Here is a 22195-nt window from a genome sequence, read left to right as displayed (position 1 = left end):
TGACCACAACACTATCATAGTCGCTTTTATGTAAACCTCACTGCAGATACTTTTGCAAGTATGTTAGAGATGACCACCTTAAAAAGAAGAAAAAAAGAAAAAAGGCAGGTTGAAAGTTCCTGGTATTTTGAGAATTCTCTTCTATGATAATGAATCTCTGATAGACTTACTCTCACAAGTGGTGCTAGGAAGCCTGGAGTATATGAAAAAAAGTGGAGGTGCTTGCATTGAATGAGCTGTGACCTCAATAAAAGTTGAGGTGACTTAGCTTAATTTTCAGTAGCACATGATGCAATTTAATGCCCAGATCTTTTCTTCCTCCATTTTTAAGAAGTTTTTAAAATAGAAGTATGTTCTTGAAGCATATGCATATAAAAATAATTATGTAAAGTATATAATGAAGTATATATTGCATAAGAAGTCAAAAGAAGAAAATCAGAAGTACCCATAATCCTACCTCCTTTCAGATAACAATATGTAAGCTTTCAGTGAATTGACTTCTGGGTTATTTTTTGTGTATGTCACATGTATAGATAAGTAAAACTTACATAGTATGATCTAAATTTTGTCAACAATTACACAAATGCTCTTTTTTCTTTATCCTCTTGTTTTCTCTCCATTTTCCACCCATGAGGGGCAATTATTTGAAATTTCCCCGAGAAATTTCATTATATGGAAAATAGGTAAGATGCCTCCATAGGTATATAGTGATTTGATTTTTATATTCCTGGGCAATCGTTTATTTCTTCAGGCTGTTGCTTTTGTCTACTGATAATCTTTCTTGCTGAAATCTAATTTTAAGTGAGCTTGTTTAGACGTAAGTATCAACATTGACAGTTGAGAGAATTGTGGGGCGCTGAACACCTCTGAGGGAAGAGTTAAAAGTTCAGATTCTCAGATATCTTGTCCAGCTTCACTCCTGATTGGAGAATGCTAGCTGTTTGATGACATCTGTCATTTTACGATGGGGACAGATCCACCTTGGGAACAATCTGAGAAAATTTCACTCATACCAGGAAGTTCTGCAGTTTTAAAAGTATATTAATTTCAGAGTATAAAGGCCTTGGCTTTGGATTCCACTGTATTTATCTATAAAATAACTAGAGGAAAATGGAATAGCATTTTTAACCCAGCTGTATAGGGAAGATAAACTTAGGACCACTGAAGCAATGAGGAAAATTGTTATACACAAGACAGATGTACCTGAATATCTGAAGGGGGAGGGGGGAAAGAAAAATAGCCCGGCCAGAGGCAATAGAACAAATATTAAATGAAATTCCATAGCGTGGGTGAAGATAATGGGACAGCTTTAAAGATTAAATGGTTATCACCCAAAATATAAAGAATTGAGATCTCAAAGGTCAGTACCCAAAGTCCTCACTAGAAGTGGTTAGGAGAGATGAATATAGGGAATTTGAAACAACAGGCCTATCCTTGTTAGCAATTCAAGAAATGAAAATTAGGGCTACTTTTTCTATCACATTATCAGAAATAATTATGGCCCATTATAGGAGGGTGTTAAGAAATACTGGTCTTGCTGCATATTGTCTTTTTGCTACAGCCTGGTGATCTATAATAAGAATTAAACACAAAGCTGTTCATTGCCATTTACCCATAAATTCCCTGTTGAGAACTATATTCTGAGGAACTAGTCCGTGGAATTGGGGTTGGAGGAAGACAGTTAATTTGGGTAAAGCTATTCATACTAATAAAGCAATAGATTCAACACAAAACATCACAGAAATAACTAAACAAACAATAATTCACATCAGATACTGAATTACTGTGTAGCAGCTTAAGATAAAAGTCATGTGTAAGAGGGGCGCCTGGCTGGCTCAGTCGGTAGAGCATGTGACTCTTGATCTGGGTCCTGAGTTCAAGCCCCACATTGGGTGTGGAGCAAAAAAAAGTCACATGTCAGCATTATGACTACATGAATTGTGTGGGAAATAAGAAAATCAGGATACGGAATAATATGTGCACATTGGACCCTATGTCCCTCTTAATAAAGTCCAGGAATTGTTTAAAACTTGGTGGTTCCAGAATTTTGGATTTTACTTGCAAACTAAAATTTAGAAGTAGAATTTTGGGAGCAGCATGATGTTGCAACTATTAAAATTTGACCAGCAAGGGCATTTTGAAAGCATAGTGACAGTCTGTGGTTACTACCATCTCAGAAAAGCACATTTAATGCCCCCCTCCCCTGCCACCTCCAAGGCATATAATCTCTGAATAAAGAGCCACTCATTGCACTGAATAAATTTAGTTTTATGAAAAACATACTAAATTTTCCCTGTTATTAATATTTTATCTTGAATTGGAAGAGTATTCATCATGGATTGATTCTAGCCTGTGAATCTGTGTTTTTTAAACCATTGATCACCACTGACTTTTTTTTTTTTTTTTGTCCTATCACCATCTTACTCCTTGCCGTCCAGCGAATAAAGATTGTACTCTTCGGCATGGCAAGCGAGGCCTTCCATAGTCTGTCCATCTCTATGACCTGCCCTCAGCATGCCTGCTCATCCCCACCATGTACTTACTGCCTCCCTCTGTTGGGAGGTATGTTGCCCAAGTAGAACTTTCTGCCATGATGGAAATACTCTGTCCCGTGCGTTCTTCTCTAGGGGAGTCACCACTTACACGGGGCTAATGAGCTCTTGAAATGTGCTAATCTGAACTGTACATCTATGGGCGCCTGGGTGGCTCAGTTGGTTAAGCGACTGCCTTCGGCTCAGGTCATGATCCTGGAGTCCCGGGATCGAGTCCCGCATCGGGCTCCCTGCTCAGCAGGGAGTCTGCCTCTCCCTCTGACCCTCCTCCCTCTCATGCTCTCTGTCTCTCATTCTCTCTCTCGCAAATAAATAAAATCTTAAAAAAAAAAAAAAAAAGTTGAACTGTACATCTAGATGTACTGTGAATGTAAAATGCACACTAGATTTCAAAGTAGTACCAAAAAAGGTAAAATATTTCATTAGTGATGTTTTAGTACTCCTTGCTTGTAGAAATGAAAATATTTTCTAGGTTCGGTGAAATTAAATATACTAAAATTCACTTTACCTGATTCTTTTTTTTTTTTTTAACCCTTTTAAGTGTGCCTGCTAGAAAATTTAAAATTACGTGCCTCCCATTAGCGGCCAGAGCTGTATTTCTTAGATATCTAACACTGCCCTTGGTTGTGAGCTTGCTCACTCCGTCCCTCCTCCACCTATTCCACAAGTTCTGAGCACCTACTATGTGTCAGACTGGATTTTCTTTTAAAGATTTTTTTATTTATTTGAGCGAGAGAGAGAGCGCATGTGTGTGCATGAGCGCAAGTGAGGAGGGGGGAGGGACAGAGGGAGAAGCAGACTCCCCACTGAGTGCAGAGCCCAACAGTGGGGCTCCATCCCACTGTTCACGACCTGAGCTGAAGTCAGACACTTCACTGACTGTGCCACCCAGGCACCCAGACTGGATTTTTATGCGAAAAGCCATGTCCTTTTCATCTTGGCCGCTTCTAGCCCTAGCGCAACTGGTGGGCACGTTGGCTGGACAAATTGATTTGAGGACCCGTTTTCTAGCAGTTAGAGTGGTTTAGAAACAGAATGTGGAGGCATTCATGGATTGCTTGCTACCCATACACACTGGATAGTGACCGGTCAAGGACTGATTCAGGTAGTCACAGGGTTTCCTCTGACAATGAGAGCACTGGCTGGGGGTATTCCTGTCTGGCTGGGTAACGGGAAGATGATGACGGTGCGAGCCTCCAAATGCGCCACTGGAATTGCTTTATAAATAGGTTCTAAAATATTTTTAAAAATCAGTTTGAGCCCTCAGATGTTTAAGAATATGATGACTGAAATTATGGCACTTACTTGTATTAACTTGAACGCAAGTGACATTATAGTGTTTTGGGTTTTAACGTGGCTTATGTTTATTTAAATGGGCACAAGTTCAATTGGTACAAGCACAATGTGATTTTTATACAATTCTTGTTTGCTGGGTGCTTTCTGAAGAATACATGTTTGTAGTAGTCTATGTGTATGCGTACACACCTGCTTACACCCATGAATTGAGTAGAAGAATATAAAGTAGGGAAGTCAAGATGTTTCTTCTTAATTCATTGCCGTTTCCCAAAAGTGACCCCTGAAGAAATGATCGGTGTGTCTGCAAGCATGAGAGCCTGTGTATGTTTGTGTACGTGCACGGATTTGTGTGTATGTGTGGGACTATGTGTGGTGGCCATGGGTCTTATTTTAACTGTTTTCTTCCTTGGATTAGAGTTGAAAATTCTCTAAAGAGAGTTCCCACTAAAAAAGTTCTCTGAATCCAAATATGGTATAGGCTTGGACATAACAAATATTTGAGAAACAGAATAAACTTGGTAGAGCCCAGGTTCTTGTGTCTTTGACCAAATAATGTTTTCATTTGTGACATTTGAGACTTAAAAAAAAAAAAAAACCAACAGTTAATTAAACTGGGAGACTGTCTGGATTCTGTAGCTTGATAGGGGAAAAGGTCATTCATGCTGTCGAATTGTAATGGGTATGTGCGAGGCATAAATTTAGTTTTAATTAAGCTTTCAGTGGTAATTTATTGACATGTAGGAATTATCCTTCCCTTATACTATTGTTAGCTTGCACCAGGCACATATCCTTTTGAAGAGAGAGCTGTGTGTGTTGCATTGGTTTACCTTGGGTGGGTAAACTGTACTGGGCCTGTGTGATTTAATATAGTTTTAAATAAACCTTCCGGAGTATAATATATGCCGATACGTGTTTATGTGGTTCCTGCTGTGTGAATATATGTTTCTCCATGTAATTGCATATTTATTTAATACACATACAAGGGAGGGCCCTTTAATGAAAGTGCCATCTTTATAAATAATATCGGCTCAGTATTCTTTCCCTTCAGGATGGTTTGGTTTGATCCTGGTGCACATGGATGTGGTGCATACCTGATTAGAAACCTTGATTCGAGTACAGCCTTTACTATGGAAGCAGCAACTGTCAAAGACCTTTCCCTAACGAATTTTATTAGCTGATCAATTTTAAGGTAGCGGTCAGTGCTGACGGCATTGAATGTGAGCAATTCCATCACCAGGGAAACCGCATTTAGGGGATAAAGTGCATTTATCCTTTGTGTGAGCAGAACTATTATTTGGGAAAAAAGAAAAGTCCTGAATTCTTCTGTGCACTTTTTTGGATAAAGGATGACAAGTAACCCGTGCATGCATTTTTAGTAGCAATTTGCCATCTTTCAAAATAGGTCCGCTCCAGACTTCAGTTTTCAAAAATTGTAAGGTGGCGTTAGTGGATAGCAGTTGTTTCCAAATGTTTTAAAAGCAGTAGATTGTTTGAATAGAAATACTATAGATCCTTACTATATAAAAACAATGCCTTATGAGTGCAGATTTACTTTAGAAGGTAAGAGGGGCATTTATTGATGATGATGAAGCAAGCTGACTTGGAATAGGGAGGATTTACGACCACTGTGGGAATCTCTCATCAGCCTCTGTATCCATGCTATTTAAAACAAACATTTGTGTGGTCCATGGAACACCTTGGAGATCCTCTGTTTTGAGTTATTGGATTTTGGTAGTAATGGCATTTCAGGTGAACAACACCACAAGCAAAATGATGAGATAGTGTCCCCAATCAACCTCTAACTTGTCTCCCAACCTGCTGCCCTGGGAGAAGGAGGTTCATTCTGGTGTCTCTGCTGGCTCAGGGCGGGACTCACTGGAATGTCAAAGATGGGGGAGGCTGACGTCAGAATTAACCACAGAAGACCTAACTGCCTGGTCTCCTGGAAATTTAGGAACCTTGTAATGCAAATCCCTCTTTTCTTTCAGTTGATTCTCTGTCTCTCTCTCTTTTCTTTCTTTTTTTTTGCACATGAGCCAATTCCTTGCAATAATCTCTTAATACGGATTTCCTACAGGTTCTGTTTCCTCTGGTTGAACCCTGGCTGCTACACCTCTCTTTATCTTAACCTCCTTATGCCTCAGTTTCTCATCTGTAAAATAGGGTCCACCCAATGTGGGGCTCTCACATGATTCTCTTGTCAGGTTCTTTTATTACCTTGTTACGTTTGGAAATTAGGCATTTGCTTATTTATTATCTGACACTTGTTGTCCCTCCATATAGAAGTGTTTTTTTTTAACCTCTTTATTCCTCAGCCCTTAGGACAGCACCTAGCACATAGTAGGTGCTCAATAAAAATTTGAGTAAATGAATGATTTTCCATGAAGGGAATCCTAGCCATTGGGAAACACTCCTCCACTGATTTGGCTAAAAGCTTTTGCAGAAGAGGGAGTATTTTGCCCTGTAAGCATATTTTAGGAGACTCATGGTCCCAGAGCAGAAGCAATGTAGAATTCAGCCCAACTGTCTTATGTACTTGTGGAGGCTACCTTCCACTATGCCTCAGACATGCTTGGGTAGTTCTTTTCTTAATCCTTGGTGCACTTTATGTCCACCTACATTTTTAACAAATGTCTTTGTTAGAATTATTTTTCTCAACCTCCCCACTGATGTATAAACTCTTTCCCAAAGGCATGGATTCATTAGCAATAGTGACAGTTACATGGACGGTAATATTTCATACTTACGGGGACCTTACTCTATGCCCAATACTGCGCTCAGCTCTACTTGCGTTACCCTACTTCAACCCTGTGAAGTAGATACTATTGTTGTTGTCTCTGTTTTACAGATGGGAAACTGAGGCATAAGGAGGTTAAGATAAAGAGAGGTGTAGCAGTCAGGGTTCAACCAGAGAAATGGAGCCAGTAGGAGATCCATATTAAGAGATTGATTGCAGGGGCGCCTGGGTGGCTCAGTTGGTTAAGCGACTGCCTTCGCCTCAGGTCATGATCTTGGAGTCCTGGGATCGAGTTCCGCATCGGGCTCCCTGCTCAGCAGGGAGTCTGCTTCTCCCTCTGACCCTCCTCCCTCTCATGCTCTCTGTCTCTCATTCTCTCTCTTGCAAATAAATAAAATCTTAAAAAAAAAAAAAAAAGATTGATTGCAAGGAATTGGCTCATGGGCGAGTATGGGGCCTGTCCAAGCAGGTTCAAGATTGCAGGGCGGACAGGAACCCTCAGACACTGTCTGAAGTGAGGATCTACCCATAAAATTGCTACTGCTCCAAGGCAGCCTTAGCTCTGCTCTTCAGACCTTTCAGCTGAATCAGGCCCACCCAGGCTTATGTAGGCCATCTTTCTTACTGAAAGTCAACTGCTTATAGGTTTTAATTACATCTACAGAATGCCTCACAGAAACAGATGAGCGTTTGATGGAATCCCTGGGTGCTGTCGTCTTGCCAGTTTCAAGAAAGAAGGGCGATGGTTTGAGTGGTTCATGTGGACCAGCTGCTTGAGTTTTGTGCCATGTGACTCCGCCATCCTGACCAAAGCTGATCAGACCAGCTGCCGGCCTTATCGTCCAGTCTGGCCATTGGAATTTGAGGTGGACTTAAGTGGGAACTCCAGGGCAAAGTTAACCACCCTTTTAGGGCATGAATGGGAAGCACACAGATGTCAAGAGGTAGAGAAACTTCTGCCACCTGAGTGTAAGCAGCGAAGTCACAAACCGGCGACCTCCCAGAGGTTGCCCTGAAAGCTGCCGTGGCATATTGGGGTTCTCCAGAGAAGCAGAACCACTGGGGGTGTGGGAGCATGTAGATGTGTGTATATATATTATATATAATATATAATATATATATACACAGTGGACCCTTGAACAACATGGGTTTGAACTGCACAGGCCCCCTTATGTGTGGATTTTTTCTATAAATACGGTATAGTATTGTAAACGTATTTTTATGATTTTAATATTTTTTCTCTAGTTTACTTTGTTATAAGAATATGGTATATAATATATAAAGCATACAGAATATGTATTAATTGACTGTCATTGATAAGGTCAACAACAGTTTATTAGTAGTTAAGCTTTAGGGAGTCAAAAGTTACACATGGATTTTTCTGCTGTGCAGGTGGTCAGTGCCCCTGACCCCTGTGTTGTTCAAAGATCAGCTCTATGTACACAGAGTGAGAGAGAGCAGTTTGAGGAACTAGTTCATGTGATTGTGGAGGCTGGTAAATCCAAGATCTAGAGGATGGGCTGGCAGACTGGAGACCAAGGGAAGAGGGCTGCAGTTCTAGTCTGTAGGCCGTCTCCTAGCCGAATGTCCTCTTGCTCAGGGGAGGTTAGTGTTAGTCTTTTTGTTTTATTCAAGTCATCAGCTGGTTTGAGGAGGCCCACTCACATTATGGAGGGCAGTCTGCCTTGCTCAAAGTCCACCACAGACCCTCTTACAAAACATCCAAATATCTGTGCACCATGGCCCAGCCAAATGGACACACAAAATTAATCATCACAAGCATCCTAGACTGTCACCCCCTTGTAGTCTTACTGTATGTGTCTGTCCCCTGAGACCCCTGAGCCTCTTCCTGGAAAGCTAACAGAGCTTGACTATCGCCAGTCATCCCATGCTTGGTTATTGCTCCCACTGTGGGCCCAGTGCTGGGTCCCTGATGTGGGGGATGGAATGCAGCCCTGGCTGTTGTCCAGGGATTTGAGAGTCTAGCTGGTTGGTTAAGCTAATATGAAAATTATTCAGTATTACAACAGTTAATGGCAATAGGAATTCGCCAGAGGTAAGGCCAGTGGGGTCTGGCTTTTCCTTCATATACACCTGCACCCTCTGGGCTCCAAAGCCACCAGGACCCCTGGGAGAGTCACACCTGGATTCAGCCTCTGGGTAGATTGAATTTATGCCTCACCAACTTTTCCATTATGATTTAGAATATTGCTGAGCAAGATTTTATATAAATATAAATATAAATAAATAAATATGAATGAATGAATAAATAAATAAATATAGTGAGGGAACCTCTGTCTATCTCTTTGTGTCACAGAAAGTTCATGGTTCAGACACTTATGAAGCTTTGCACTCAAAGGGAAGCTAAGTGGCAGATTATTTTATGTCACAGATGATGTAAAAGACTTCTGTCTGTTTTCACTTTATGTGGCAATTTAATACAAGCAGCCTTTCCCTAAGTGCTCTACAGCCTTGAGATAATAATACATTTTGGATATTGAGTGAGTAGACAAAGAGGGAAGTTGGCCAGGTTCTTCCTTTGGTACTCAAGCCCCCTCAGAACTTGTGTGCTTTGTGATCTTATTCTTGGTGATTTCTGTGGAGGATGTTTTTTCCTAGAGATTCATAGTAGTAGAAGTAGAAGTAAGGCACTGTGGTTAGTCCCTTCTCCAACCCCCATTAGGTTCTTGCATATTTCAAAGTTGCAGGTTAATTACTGGGGTATCCTTAACTACCCACCTTCCCCCTGTTTTTTTAAAGAACAATTCTTCCTAGTTTTTTTAAAAATGATTTTATTTATTTATTTGAGAGAGAGAGCATGAGCAGAGGGAGGGGCACAGGGAGAGGGAGAAGCAGACTCCCCACTGAGCAGGGAGCCAGCCCATGTGCAGCTCCATCCCAGGACCCTGAGATCATGACCTGAGCCAAAGGTAGATGTTTGACTGACTGAGCCACCCAGGTGTCCCCCCCGTTTTTTTTTTTTTAAGATTTTAAAGTAATTTCTACACCCAATGTGGGGCTTGAACTTATGACCCTGAGATCAAGAGTCAGATGCTCTTCCGAATTGAGCCAGCCAGGAACCCCAACTACCCAACTTCCTTATCCACCTCTTTGCCCCCCTGCCAAAACCATAATCATTTTTTGTTGCTTTGATCTGAATTTTCTCTAGTTCCATTTATTTGAGGTGTTGGGGCGGGCTGGGGGGGGGATGGACTTTTTTGGAGTGATGAAATGTTCTATATCTTGATTATGGTGCTGATTACACAGCTAGATAAATTTATCAGAATTGCTGAAATGTACTTAAATTGCGTTTGTTTTATTGTAGATAGATTCTATCGCAATAAAGTAGATTTAAAAATTAGTTTCATGGTAACAAAACTAAAACATATTACTGAAATCAGATTTACTTTGATCTCTGACATGGTTCACCGTCTACTCCTCATAGCCTAGGTTCTCTGTATTTGTGCAGAATACAGAATTTTCCTATATCACAACCTCACAAGTTGACTTTTTGTACATTACCTCCTTCAAAACTCTTTAATCCAATTCTACTAGCTGTTGAGGGGACTAGGTCTCTATGTGCTGTATTTTGAACTGCTCTTCTTCTTTTTTTAATTGAGGCATAATTGACATAAATGTTATATTAATTTCAGGTGTACAACATAATTTGATATTTGTATCTATTGTGAAATGATCACCATAATAAGTCTAGTTAACAGCTGACACCATATATATTTATGGGAAGTTTCTTTTTCTTGTGATGAAGACTTTTGAGATGTGCTCTTTCAACAACTTTCAAATATGCAATACAGTGTTATTATTTTTTTAAAGTTTATTTAACTAATCTCTACACCTAATCTGGGACTTGAACCCATGGCCCTGAGATTAAGAGTCACATGCTCTTCTGATTGAGCCAGCCAGGTGCCCCTGTAATACAACATATTACCATAGTTAACCATGCTCTGTAATACATCCCATGACTTCATTGATTTTATGACTGGACGTTTGTACCTTTTGATCTCCTTCACTCATTTCCCCACTCTCCACCCCCTGCCTCTGGCAACCACCAATCTGTTTATCTATGAGCTTGTTTTTTTTGTTTTATTTTTTTATTTTTTTTATTTTTATTTTATTTTATTATTTTTTTTATTCTTATGTTAATCCTCATACATTACATCATTAGTTCTAGATGAAGTGTTCCATGATTCATTGTTTGTGCACAACACCCAGTGCTCCATGCAGAACGCGCCCTCCTCAATACCCACCACCTGGCTAACCCATCCTCCCACCCCCCTCCCCTCTAGAACCCCGTTTGTTTTTCAGAGTCCACCGTCTCTCATGGTTTGTCTACCCCTCCAATTTCCCCCGCTTCACTCTTCCCCTCCCGCTACCCTCTTCTTCTTTTTTTTTTTTTTCTTAACATATATTGCATTATTTGTTTCAGAGGTACAGATCTGAGATTCAACAGTCTTGCACAATTCACAGCGCTTACCAGAGCACATCCCCTCCCCAGTGTCTATCACCCAGTCACCCCATCCCTCCCACCCCACCCCCCACTCCAACAACACTCAGTTTGATTCCTGTGATTAAGAATTCCTCATATCAGTGAGATCATATGATACATGTCTTTCTCTTTTTGACATATTTCACTCAACATAATACCCTCCAGTTCCATCCATGTCGTTGCAAATGGCAAGATCTCATTCCTTTTGATGGCTGCATAATATTCCATTGTATATATATACCACATCTTCTTTATCCATTCATCTGTCGATGGACATCTTGGCTCTTTCCACAGTTTGGCTATTGTGGACATTGCTGCTATAAACATCGGGGTGCACGTACCCCTTCGGATCCCTACTTTTGTATCTTTGGGGTAAATACCCAGTAGTGCAATTGCTGGATCATATGGTAGCTCTATTTTCAACTTTTTGAGGAACCTCCATACAGTTTTCCAGAGTGGCTGCACCAGCTTGCATTCCCACCAACAGTGTAGGAGGGTTCCCCTTTCTATGAGCTTGTTTTTTTGTTTTGTTTTGTTTTTAAAAGATTCTACATATGGGTGAGATCATATAGTATTTGTCTTTCTCTGTCTGACTTATTTCACTGAGCATAATGCCCTCAGGGTCCATCTGTGTTGTCACAAATGCCAAGATTTCATTCATTTTTATGACCAAATAATATTCCATTATATATTTATGATATTTATCCACTCACTTGTCAATGGACACTTAGGTTGTTGTCATATCTTGGCTGTTGTAAATAATGTTGCAGTGAACATGGGGGTGCATATATATTTTTGAGTTAGTGTTTTTATTTTCTTTGGATAAATACTCAAGTGGAATTGCTGATTATATGATAGTTCTATTTTTAATTTTTTTTTTAGAAACTTCTATAGTGTTTTCCACAGTGGCTGCACCAGTTTACCTTCTCACTAACAGTACAAAAGGGGTCCCTTTTCTCCACATCCTCTCTAACACACTTGTCTATTTGATAATAATTCTAACAGGTGTGAGATGATATCTCACTGTGGTTTTAGTTTGCATTCTCCTGGTGATGAGTGCTGTTGAACATCTTTTCATCTACCTGTAGGCCGTATGTATGTCTTCTTTGGAAAAATGTCTATTCAGATCCTCTGCCTATTTTTTTTTTTAAAGGTTTTATTTTATTTATTTGACAGAGAGAGAGAGAGACAACTAGAGAGGGAACACAAGCAGGGGGAGTGGGAGAGGGAGAAGCAGGCTCCCGGCCGAGCAGAGAGCCCGATGCCGGGCTCGATCCCAGGACCCTGGGATCATGACCTGAGCCGAAGGCAGATGCTCCTCTGCCTATTTTTTAATTGGATTTTTTTTTTTTTTACAATTGAGTTGTATGAGTTCTTTATATATTTTGGATATTAACCCCTAATCAGATATATAATTTGCAGTTACTTTCTCCCATTCAGTAGGTTGCCTTTTTGTTGTTGTTGTTGGTAGTTTACTTTGCTGCATAGAAGCTTTTTAGCTTGATGTAGTCCCAGTAGTTTATTTTTGCTTTTGGTATCAGATTAAAAAATCATTGTGAAGACTGATGTCAAGGAGCTTATTAGCACCTTTGTTTTTCTTCTAGGAGTTTTATGGTGTCTGGTCTTATGTTCAATTCTAATCCATTTTGAGTTAATTTTTCTGTGTATTTTAAGACAGTGGTCAGGTTTTATTCTTTATTCTTTTGTCTGTGCTGTCCAGCTTTTCCAGCACCACTTATTAAAGGGCCTGTCCTTTCCCCAGTGTATATTCTTGGCGCCTTTGTTGTAAACTAATTGATCATATAGTTGTGGGTTTATTTCTGGGCTCAGTATTCTCTTCCACTGACCTATGTGTCTGTTTTATGCCAATACCAGATGATTTTAATTACTATAGCTTTGTCATGTACTTTCAAATCAGGGAGCACTGTGCTTCCAGCTTGGTTCTTGTTTCTCAAGATCGCTTTGGCTATATGAGGTCTTTTGTGGTTCCATACAAATTTTAGAGCTGTTTGGTCTATTTCTGTGAAAAATGCCACTGAAATCTTGAAAGGGATTGCATTGAATTTGTAGGTTGTTTGGGTCATAGGGACATCTCAACAATACTTTTTTTCTCCAATCATGTGCACAGAATATCTTTCCATTTATTAGTGTCTTTTTTAGTTTCTTTTATCAGCGTCTTATGTTCTTTTTCCTTTTAAACACAGCCCTCGGGCCATCTTATCTGCTTTGAAAAATTCATATGTCATCTGCATGGAGCAGTTATATATTATCCACTGAACATCTTAGCTATAGGACATGCCACTAAACAGTTCATCTATCCTCTGAGAACCTGCTTCATATTCAACTTACCTCCCTGCACCTAATGCAACTAAATAAACATCTCCAAGTGGTTATCACATCCAGCTTCTATGAAGGGTTATTTATTTATATCACTGTTCTTTGCTTCCCGTAGCTACTCTGTTTCCAAAATCTTCCCCTCTCCCCACTGGAGGATCTCCTACTACATTGTAAGATCTTTGGAGACGGGTTTATTTATTATTCTGTATTTTATCCCTCAGAGTACCTATAGCAGTACTCTGAACTTCACAACATCTTTAAAACCGTCGCATGAATTAGTATAGCAAACTATTAGACTATCTGCTACAATGATCACTTCTTCAACAATTTCCACATGACACATTTTAGTTTGAGCCGATGACTCTTGCATGGATGGAAACATCCTTCTAGAAGGTCATAGCATATTTAGGGCACTGAATGGCCAAAACTGGTGGAAATTTGGGTCTTCGTAGAGGAAAAGGAATGCCTTCAGAATCCCTCAGATGACTCCCTCTTAGTGTCTTTCCCCTACTTTTCAGGGTTTGCTCTCCCAATGCAAAGTCCTACTAACAGGACACAGCCCCATGATGGATGAGGAGCTCTGCTCCTGGGCAGAGGCTGTAATCTAAGAGTGCCGGTTTCTTCCTCTGTGAATAATGGGCTGGGTTAAATGTTAATGTATGTGGAAGCCCTTTGTAAATGTAATACCAACAAATATAAAGCATTATTGCCCAACCTGTAAGAGGTAAGGAGGCATGGATTTGCTCGGAGATAGCAAGTAGGTGCTATCTTGCATAATAATTTGGCTGAAGCTACTTCAGGAAGGCTGACAGGGAGCTGTTCCCTGGACCCAGGAGGAGGCTTGAAGACTGAATAGCCCTGGAGGGCCCCAAATTCCCTTCAACTTCCAGGATGTGTGATTCCAGCCTTATCAAACCACGCATCATGGGGCACCTGGCTGGCTCAGCTGGTAGAGCATATGACTGTTCATCTCGAGGGTTGTGAGTTCAAGCCCCACATTGGGCATAGAGCTTACGTTAAAAAACAAAAACAAAAACAAAAATATGCATCTTAGGGCCTTGCATGTACCGCTTTTTGGGTCTTCCCAAGCCTTTTGTTTTTATTTTTTAAAAATTTTTATTGGAAAAACATTTATTTTAATTTTTTAAAAAAGATTTTATTTATTTATTTGACAGAGAGAGAGAGAGAGCACAAGTAGGCAGAGCAGCAGGCAGAGGGAGAGGCTCGCTGAACAGAGAGCCTGATGTGGGGCTCGATCCCAGGACCCTGGGATCATGACCTGAGCTGAAGGCAGATGTTTAACTGACTGAGCCACCCAGGTGCCCCATGGAAAAACTTTTATTTATTGAAGTACAATTGACATAACATTAGTTTCAGGTGTACAATGTAATGATTTGGTATTTGTATAAATTGCAAAATGATCACCGTAGAAGTTCAGTTAACGTCTGTCACCATACATAGTAACATTTTTTTCTTGTGCTGAGAACTTTCAAGATTCATTCTCTTACCTGCTTTCAGATACACAATACACTTTATTAACTGTCCTCGCCATGCTATACATTACATTCCTATGACTTACTCATTTTATAACTGGGAATTTGACCCCCTGAATTTTCTCTAGTTAATTTTTTAAAAAAGATTTATTTATTTATTTGAGAGAGAGCACACACGAGCAGGGTGGGGAGGCGCAGAGAGAGAGGGGGAGGCAGAGGGAGAGAAGCAGACTCCCCGCTGAGCATGGAGCAGGACACAGGGCTCCATCTGATGACCCTGAGATTGATGACCAGAGTCAAAATTAAGACTTGGACACATGACTGACTGAGACACCCCTCTCTAGTTCATTTTTAAGGTATAACATCTTTTGCTTCTACTTTTAGAGATTGAGCATCATAAATAGCCCCGAATATTTATTGTGTAACAAAACATCTCCAAACTTGACAGCTTAAAACTGCAATCCTTTATTTTGCTGAGGAATGGGCAGTTTGGTCAGGGCGTGACAAAATGACTTGTCTCTGAGGCCTTGGGTGCCATTCTTGGGAGAGCAGGAACGTCCGGGGTAGCCAGGGCACCTCCCTGTCCTTGTGAGTCTTGGGGCCTCTCAATGTGGGGTCTCTAGCATGGCGGCTTCAGACTTCTTCCGTGGTAGCTCAGGACCCCAAGATCAAGTGTTCTGAAGACCGGAAGTGGAAGTTGCCTGGAAATGGGTGCTTTGTCACTCCTGCCATATTTTTGGCTCACAGAACCTGCCCAGATTTAGGGGGTGGGAACAGAGAGCCTACCCCTTAACAGGAGTAGTACAAAAAAATTGTGGCCATCTTTAACTTACCAAGACAGCCATTTATGTGTCCTGTGTATATTAGTGGAGATAAAATAGCTCCATATTCCTTACTTGGTCCTTTGCTTCCAGAATTTGGATTCTTACTGGTTTCCTAAGGTTGTCACAAAAAGTACCACAAACTGTGTGACTTAAACAACTTGAACTTATTGTCTCACAAGTCTGGAGGCTAGGAGTTTGAAAGCAGGGTATTGGCAAGACTGGCTCCTTCTGGAGGCTTTCGGAGAGGATGTGTTCCCTGCTTGTCCCCGCCTTTGGTGACAGCTGGTGGTCCTTGGCGTTCCTTGGCTTACAGATGCATCTCTCTAGTATCTGACTCCTCCGTCACATGACCTTCTCCCAGTGTATCCGTGCCTCCTTTTATGAGGCCACTATTACGGGACTTAGGGCCCACCAAGTCCAGTATGACCTCATCATAACTCATTGCATCTGCCATGACCTTTACCAGACTTATAAAAGAAGGCACCAGGCTGGGGTGACCGGCTCAAAGATGCTACAGTCATCTTTAAATCAGAGCTAGAGGGTGCTCAGTTGGTTAAGCGTCAGCCTTCAGCTCAGGTCGTGATCCCAGGGTCCTGGGATCAAGCCCCGCATTGGGCTCCCTGCTCGGCGGGGAGCCTGCTTCTTTCTCCCTCTCCCTTTGCCTGCCACTCCCCCTGCTCATGCTCTCTCTCTCTGACAAATAAATAAATAAAATCTTAAAAAAAAAATAAATCAGAGCTTGATGTCACAGTGAAAAGGACACAATAGGATTTCTTTCTGATTATTCTTCCCTCCGTTTACTTGCATTCTTTGCTTAATTACTCTCCCAGTGCAAGAATATAGTTCTAAAATAAGTCTGTGAGAAACATTTCTGTATTTTTATTTTCAGAGAAGTTCTTTATGTAATATATTCCTTATTCCTTATATAGGAGCGATTCTAAAGTAAAGCATGTGATTTACAGTAGTTGTCCAGTAGGGATGAAATAAGAATCATAAAAGTAAATAAAAAACTTCTGCCCTATATTTTGGGAGAACAAAAATAGAACTTCCATCATTTTAGCACAAATTTTTGTCTCTAACATAAAAATAATTGTCCTTACGTGCTACTATTGGGGAAATCTTTCTTCTCTTTTTCTTTCTTTCCTATTGTGTAACTGATCCAGCATACCTCCAGAATAAACATCTATCAGGTTAACACTCAGGAAATGAGCAGGTGAGGCGAGGATTTCTCACTGGCAGAGAAATTATCAGAGTAAGGCATGTTATTTAGAATCTACTAACATTTGGGCACATAAATCACAGCAGTAATACTTCATAATTACACAGTGCCTCTCATTTGAGATTTTACTAGGATTTATAGACCAACTTGTGAGATGTGACAGTTATATTAAACTCTGTGCTTGGAGTCTGTTGATGGAGGTAATTCAAGAGCCAGAATTTGGTTGTGGGGAAAGGTGCCTTCCAGCCCCTTCTGGAGGGAGGTTAGCTGGGTATTGAATTGTGTGTGTGGTAAGAACCTGGCCACTTGAGATTTGCCATTTCTTTACTTTTACTCAGAGGTAACTTCCATGTTAACTCTATTTCTTTAAACAAATCAGAGTTTTTAATTGTTAATAAGTACACATGAGATCAGATTTATAAGGTACATGTCTGTCTTTAGAGATGGGTATTGGCCATATGTTGACAAAGGTCTTTCTGACTCCTATCTCCTACGTTCCTACTGTGACCAAAGGTGTTACCAGCTTTTTCTGTGTTCTACACACGTGTTGGCACATATTTATATGTACTTAGATGTATATTCTTATTTTTTGAAAAAAGTCTTGTTTTAAAAAAACACCAACTGTAGCGTATTATACCCAATTGGTAAGTACTTGTTATATCCTGTTAAGAACCTTGCTTTCTTCTACTTGGAAATGGCTTCGTATCCATGCATACAAGAACTTGTTCTTTTTAATGTCCACAGAGTGCTCTTTTGTATGGACAAACCATGACATACTTCAAGATTCCTCTCTTGGAGGAGTCTGTTCTAGTCCAAAATCCTGTGTGTGATCTTTCAGACCTGACCACAGGCCATTAGAAAGGCTTTCACTGGCAGGCCCCATGGGGGGAAAGCTGCCCTCCCATACCAACCTGGATGCACGGTCTGGAGGGAGTTGCTGCCAAGGACTAGGGACCAGCCATGTGTTGACCTGTGACTGCATTGCTGGCCCTGGCACCCCCTTAGGAGACTGCCTTATGGAGGGGCCCTGGCCAAGGCACTTCTGTGGAGATCTGCTATTGAGGGAGGAGGCCTGAAGGGCACTCTTCTGCACTCAGACTCAATCCTCAGTCCTTTTCCACTCTTTGCCCTTCCTGCCCCCCCACCCCCCGCAGTGAGACAGTCACCTCCTCCACATCTACAATGATGGGTCAGACCCTCGCCTTGTGCTGTTCTGTGAGGGAAAATGCTCCCTTTTCCTGTTTTGCCTAATGCTTATACTATCATGGTAAGTAGATGAAGGCTGAATTTTTCCTTTCAGTTTGGCTTGTCCTGATTGACCTCCTTGTCACCTGGCATCTCAGCTCTCGGCACTCTTGATGAACAGTTTAGGGTGTTTCTAATTTTTTGCTCTTTTTTTTTTTTATGTTAATCACCATACATTACATCATTAGTTTTTGATGTAGTGTTCCATGATTCATTGTTTGCGTATAACACCCAGTGCTCCATTCAGTACGTGCCCTCCTTAATACCCATCACCAGACTAACCCATCCCCCCACTTCTCGCCCCTCCCCTCTAGAACCCTCAGTTTGTTTCTCAGAGTCCATAGTCTCTCATGGATTGTCTCCCCCTCTGATTTCCCCCCCTTCATTTTTCCCTTCCTGCTATCTTCTTCTTCTTCTTTTTTTTTTTTTAACATATAATGTATTATTTGTTTCAGAGGTACAGGTCTGTGATTCATCAGTCTTACACAATTCACAGTGCTCACCATAGCACATACCCTACCCAATGTCTATCACCCAGCCACCCCATCCCTCCAACCCCCCACCACTCCAGCAACCCTCAGTTTGTTTCCTGAGATTAAGAATTCCTCATATCAGTGAGGTCATATGATATATGTCTTTCTCTGTTTGACTTATTTCGCTCAACATAATACCCTCCAGTTCCATCCACGTCGTTGCAAATGGCAAGATCTCATTCCTTTTGATGGTTGCATAATATCCCATTGTATATATATATATATACCACATCTTCTTTATCCATTCATCTGTCGATGGACATCTTGGCTCTTTCCACAGTTTGGGTATTGTGGACATTGCTGCTATAAACATTGGGGTGCACGTGCCTTTTCGGATCCCTACTTTTATATCTTTGGAGTAAATACCAGTAGTGCAATTGATGGGTCATATGGTAGCTCTATTTTCAACTTTTTGAGGAACATCCATACTGTTTTCCAGAGTGGCTGCACCACCTTGCATTCCCATCAACAGTGTAGGAGGGTTCCCCTTTCTCCGCATCCATGCCAACATCTGTCATTTCCTGTCTTGTTAATTTTAGCCATTCTGACTGGTGTGAGGTGGTATCTCATTGAGGTTTTGATTTGGATTTCCCTGATGCCGAGCGATGGTGAGCACTTTTTCATGTGTCTGTTGGCCATTTGGATGTCTTCTTTGGAAAAATGTCTGTTCATGTCTTCTGCCCATTTCTTGATTGGATCGTTTGTTCTTTGGGTGTTGAGTGTGATAAGTTCTTTATAGATTTTGGATACTAGCCCTTTATCTGATATGTCATTTGCAAATATCTTCTCCCATTCTGTCAGTTGTCTTTTGGTTTTGTTGACTGTTTCTTTTGCTGTGCAAAAGCTTTTTATCTTGATGAAGTCCCAATAGTTCATTTTTATCCTTGCTTCCCTTGCCTTTGGCGATGTTTCTAGGAAGAAGTTGCTGCGGCTGAGGTCGAAGCGGTTGCTGCCTGTGATCTCCTTTAGGATTTTGATGGACTCCTGTCTCACATTTAGGTCTTTCAACCATTTTGAGTCTATTTTTGTGTGTGGTGTAAGGAAATGGTCTAGTTTCATTCTTCTGCATGTGGCTGTCCAGTTTTGCCAACACCATTTGTTGAAGAGACTGTCTTTTTTCCATTGGACATTCTTTCCTGCTTTGTCGAAGATTAGTTGACCATAGAGTTGAGGGTCCGTTTCTGGGCTCTCTATTCTGTTCCATTGATCTGTGTGTCTGTTTTTGTGCTGGCACGACGTCCCTCAGCAGAGCCGACTTCTAAAAGTTTCAATTTTGTGCTCCGCAGCTCTATCACTTGCCAGAAGCGGCCGACGGAGGCCCCTCCCCCACCGTTTATCTTCCCGAATATCGCCTCGGATTCACTTCTCCTCATGTCCTACCTTCCAGAAAGTGTTCACTTTTCTGTTCAGAGAGTTGCTGCTGTTCTTTTCTTCAATCTCCTATTGAGTTCGTAGGTGTTCAGAATGGTTTGATCCTTATCTAGCTGAATTTCTGGGACCAGACGAAATTTAGGTCTCCTACTCCTCCACCATCTTGCTCCCCCTGCCCCCCATAATTTTTTTTGCTCTTACAGACAATGCTGAAGGGAAAAATCTATGTCCATGCGCTGTTTAATAACAGTAAAGGTGGATCATTAGGAGTGGATCATGGATGGAGAATTGCTTGTTGGAACCATTTATACCACACCCAGTGATGTTTGGGAATGACAGTTTCTTTTACACCCTTGTGGTCTTGCTATGTTATCAAGCTTTTTTGCATTTGCTAGTTGGCCAGGGGGAAAATGGTATCTCATAATTTTAATTTCTCTTATTTTAAGTGAGGTAGAAGATTATTTAATGTCTCTAAGAGCAGTTGTATTTCCTTTTCTGGAAACCGTTCGTGTTCTCTGCCCATTTTTGTTTAGTATGTGTTCCTTACTGATTTCTAGGAACTGTTTATATATTAAGGAAATTTGTCAGCTGGCCTTTGAATTATGTGTTTATTCTGTGTTGAAATTTTTGAGTTTTATGTAGTCAAATTACCAGTCTTTAGAGATTTGGAGCCCTGTATCATAATTAGAAATGTTCTTTTCTACTTTAGGATTATTAAATAATAGCCATGTTTTCAAAATGCTATGGTTTCATTTTTAAATAGGTTTATTGAGATCTATTCCATACCATAAAATTCACTCTTTCAAGTTTACGGTTCAGTAAAGTCGAGTAAACTTATATAGTTCTGCAGTATGGCCACAGTCCAGTTTTAGAACATTTCTATCACTGTTTTATCTTTATGTTTTAATATTTTTAAAAAATCATGTTTATGTTGGGTGGTGAAGTCAGTTAAGCGTCTGACTCTTGGTTTTAGCTCAGGTTATGGCCTCAGGGTCATGGGATCAAGCCCTGTGTAAGGTTCCGTGCTCTGGACGGGGTCTGCCTAGGATTCTTTCTCTCCCTCTCCCTCTCCCCCTCCCACTTGTGCTCTCTCTAAAATAAATCTTCTTAAAAAATAATATTTATGTTTTATTTTTATATTTGAATTTTTGTCCTGGAATTTATTTGGTGTAAGGAGTGAGAGCAGCATCCATCTGCATTTTCTTATTTGTGCCTATTCATTTTTCAACACCATTTATTGAATAGCCCAACTTTTCCCTACTGATACGGCAATGCCATCTAAATTGCATACTAAACTAACTACTTGGGTGGATCTTTGGTCTTTCTCTTTTTTTTTCATTGACTTGTCAGCCTATTCATGTGTGAAAACTATGATATTTTATGTATTGTTGCTTTAGAATGTTTTAATATCTGGTAAGACCTATGTAGCCTGATTGACCGGAGTCCCACTTCATTTCAGCCATTCCTGTATAGTATTTTTCCATAAGAACTTTAGAGGCAGCTTGTCTAGGTCTTAAAAACCTCTTGGCTCCCACCACCCTATCACCTTTTTTTATTAGGATTGCATCAAATTTATGCATTATTTAAGAATTGACATTTGAGGGAGGTGCCTGGCTGGTTCAGTCGGTGGAGCATGTGACTCTTAATCTCGGGGTTGTGAATTAGAGCCCCACATTGGGTGTAGAGCTTATTTAAAAATAAATATTAAAGAATTGACATCTGAATGCTATCGTTTTCGAGACGAGAAGAGTGGTTTGTCCATTTTTCAGTTCACATCTGTGTTCTTTTGTGTCCCTCTGGAGCATTTTAACGCATACGGATCTTGTATGTTTCTTGTAATTGCTAAGTATTTTATCCCTTTTATTATTATTGCAAATGGGATTTTTTTCTGTAATATTTTCTACCTGATTGGGTGACTTGACTGGGTGACTTGTGAAAAGGGAGGCTATTCTTTTTGGTGGGTTGAATTTATTCCCAGAAATATAAATACATTCTATTATTATTTGTGGTAGTTTCTTTGTTGATTTTCTTGGGTTGGGTAGGTATACAGACTAACCTGTTGCAAATAGTGATTATTTACCTCC

At 40.6% G+C, this 22195-nt stretch overlaps 1 protein-coding gene across 6 annotated transcripts in view; it reads left to right on the top strand.

The window, feature by feature from the left end:
- OSBPL10 (oxysterol binding protein like 10) overlaps window positions 1-22195 on the top strand; it is a 334389-nt gene that overhangs the window by 163912 nt on the left and 148282 nt on the right. The gene's annotated exons all lie outside the window — the stretch shown is intronic.

This window comes from Mirounga angustirostris, unplaced genomic scaffold, assembly GCF_029215605.1.
Source record: "Mirounga angustirostris isolate CCGP_5_RB_7025 unplaced genomic scaffold, mMirAng1.0.hap1 SCAF_1, whole genome shotgun sequence".
Taxonomy (NCBI): domain Eukaryota; kingdom Metazoa; phylum Chordata; class Mammalia; order Carnivora; family Phocidae; genus Mirounga; species Mirounga angustirostris.
This window is presented reverse-complemented; position numbering and strand designations above follow the sequence as displayed.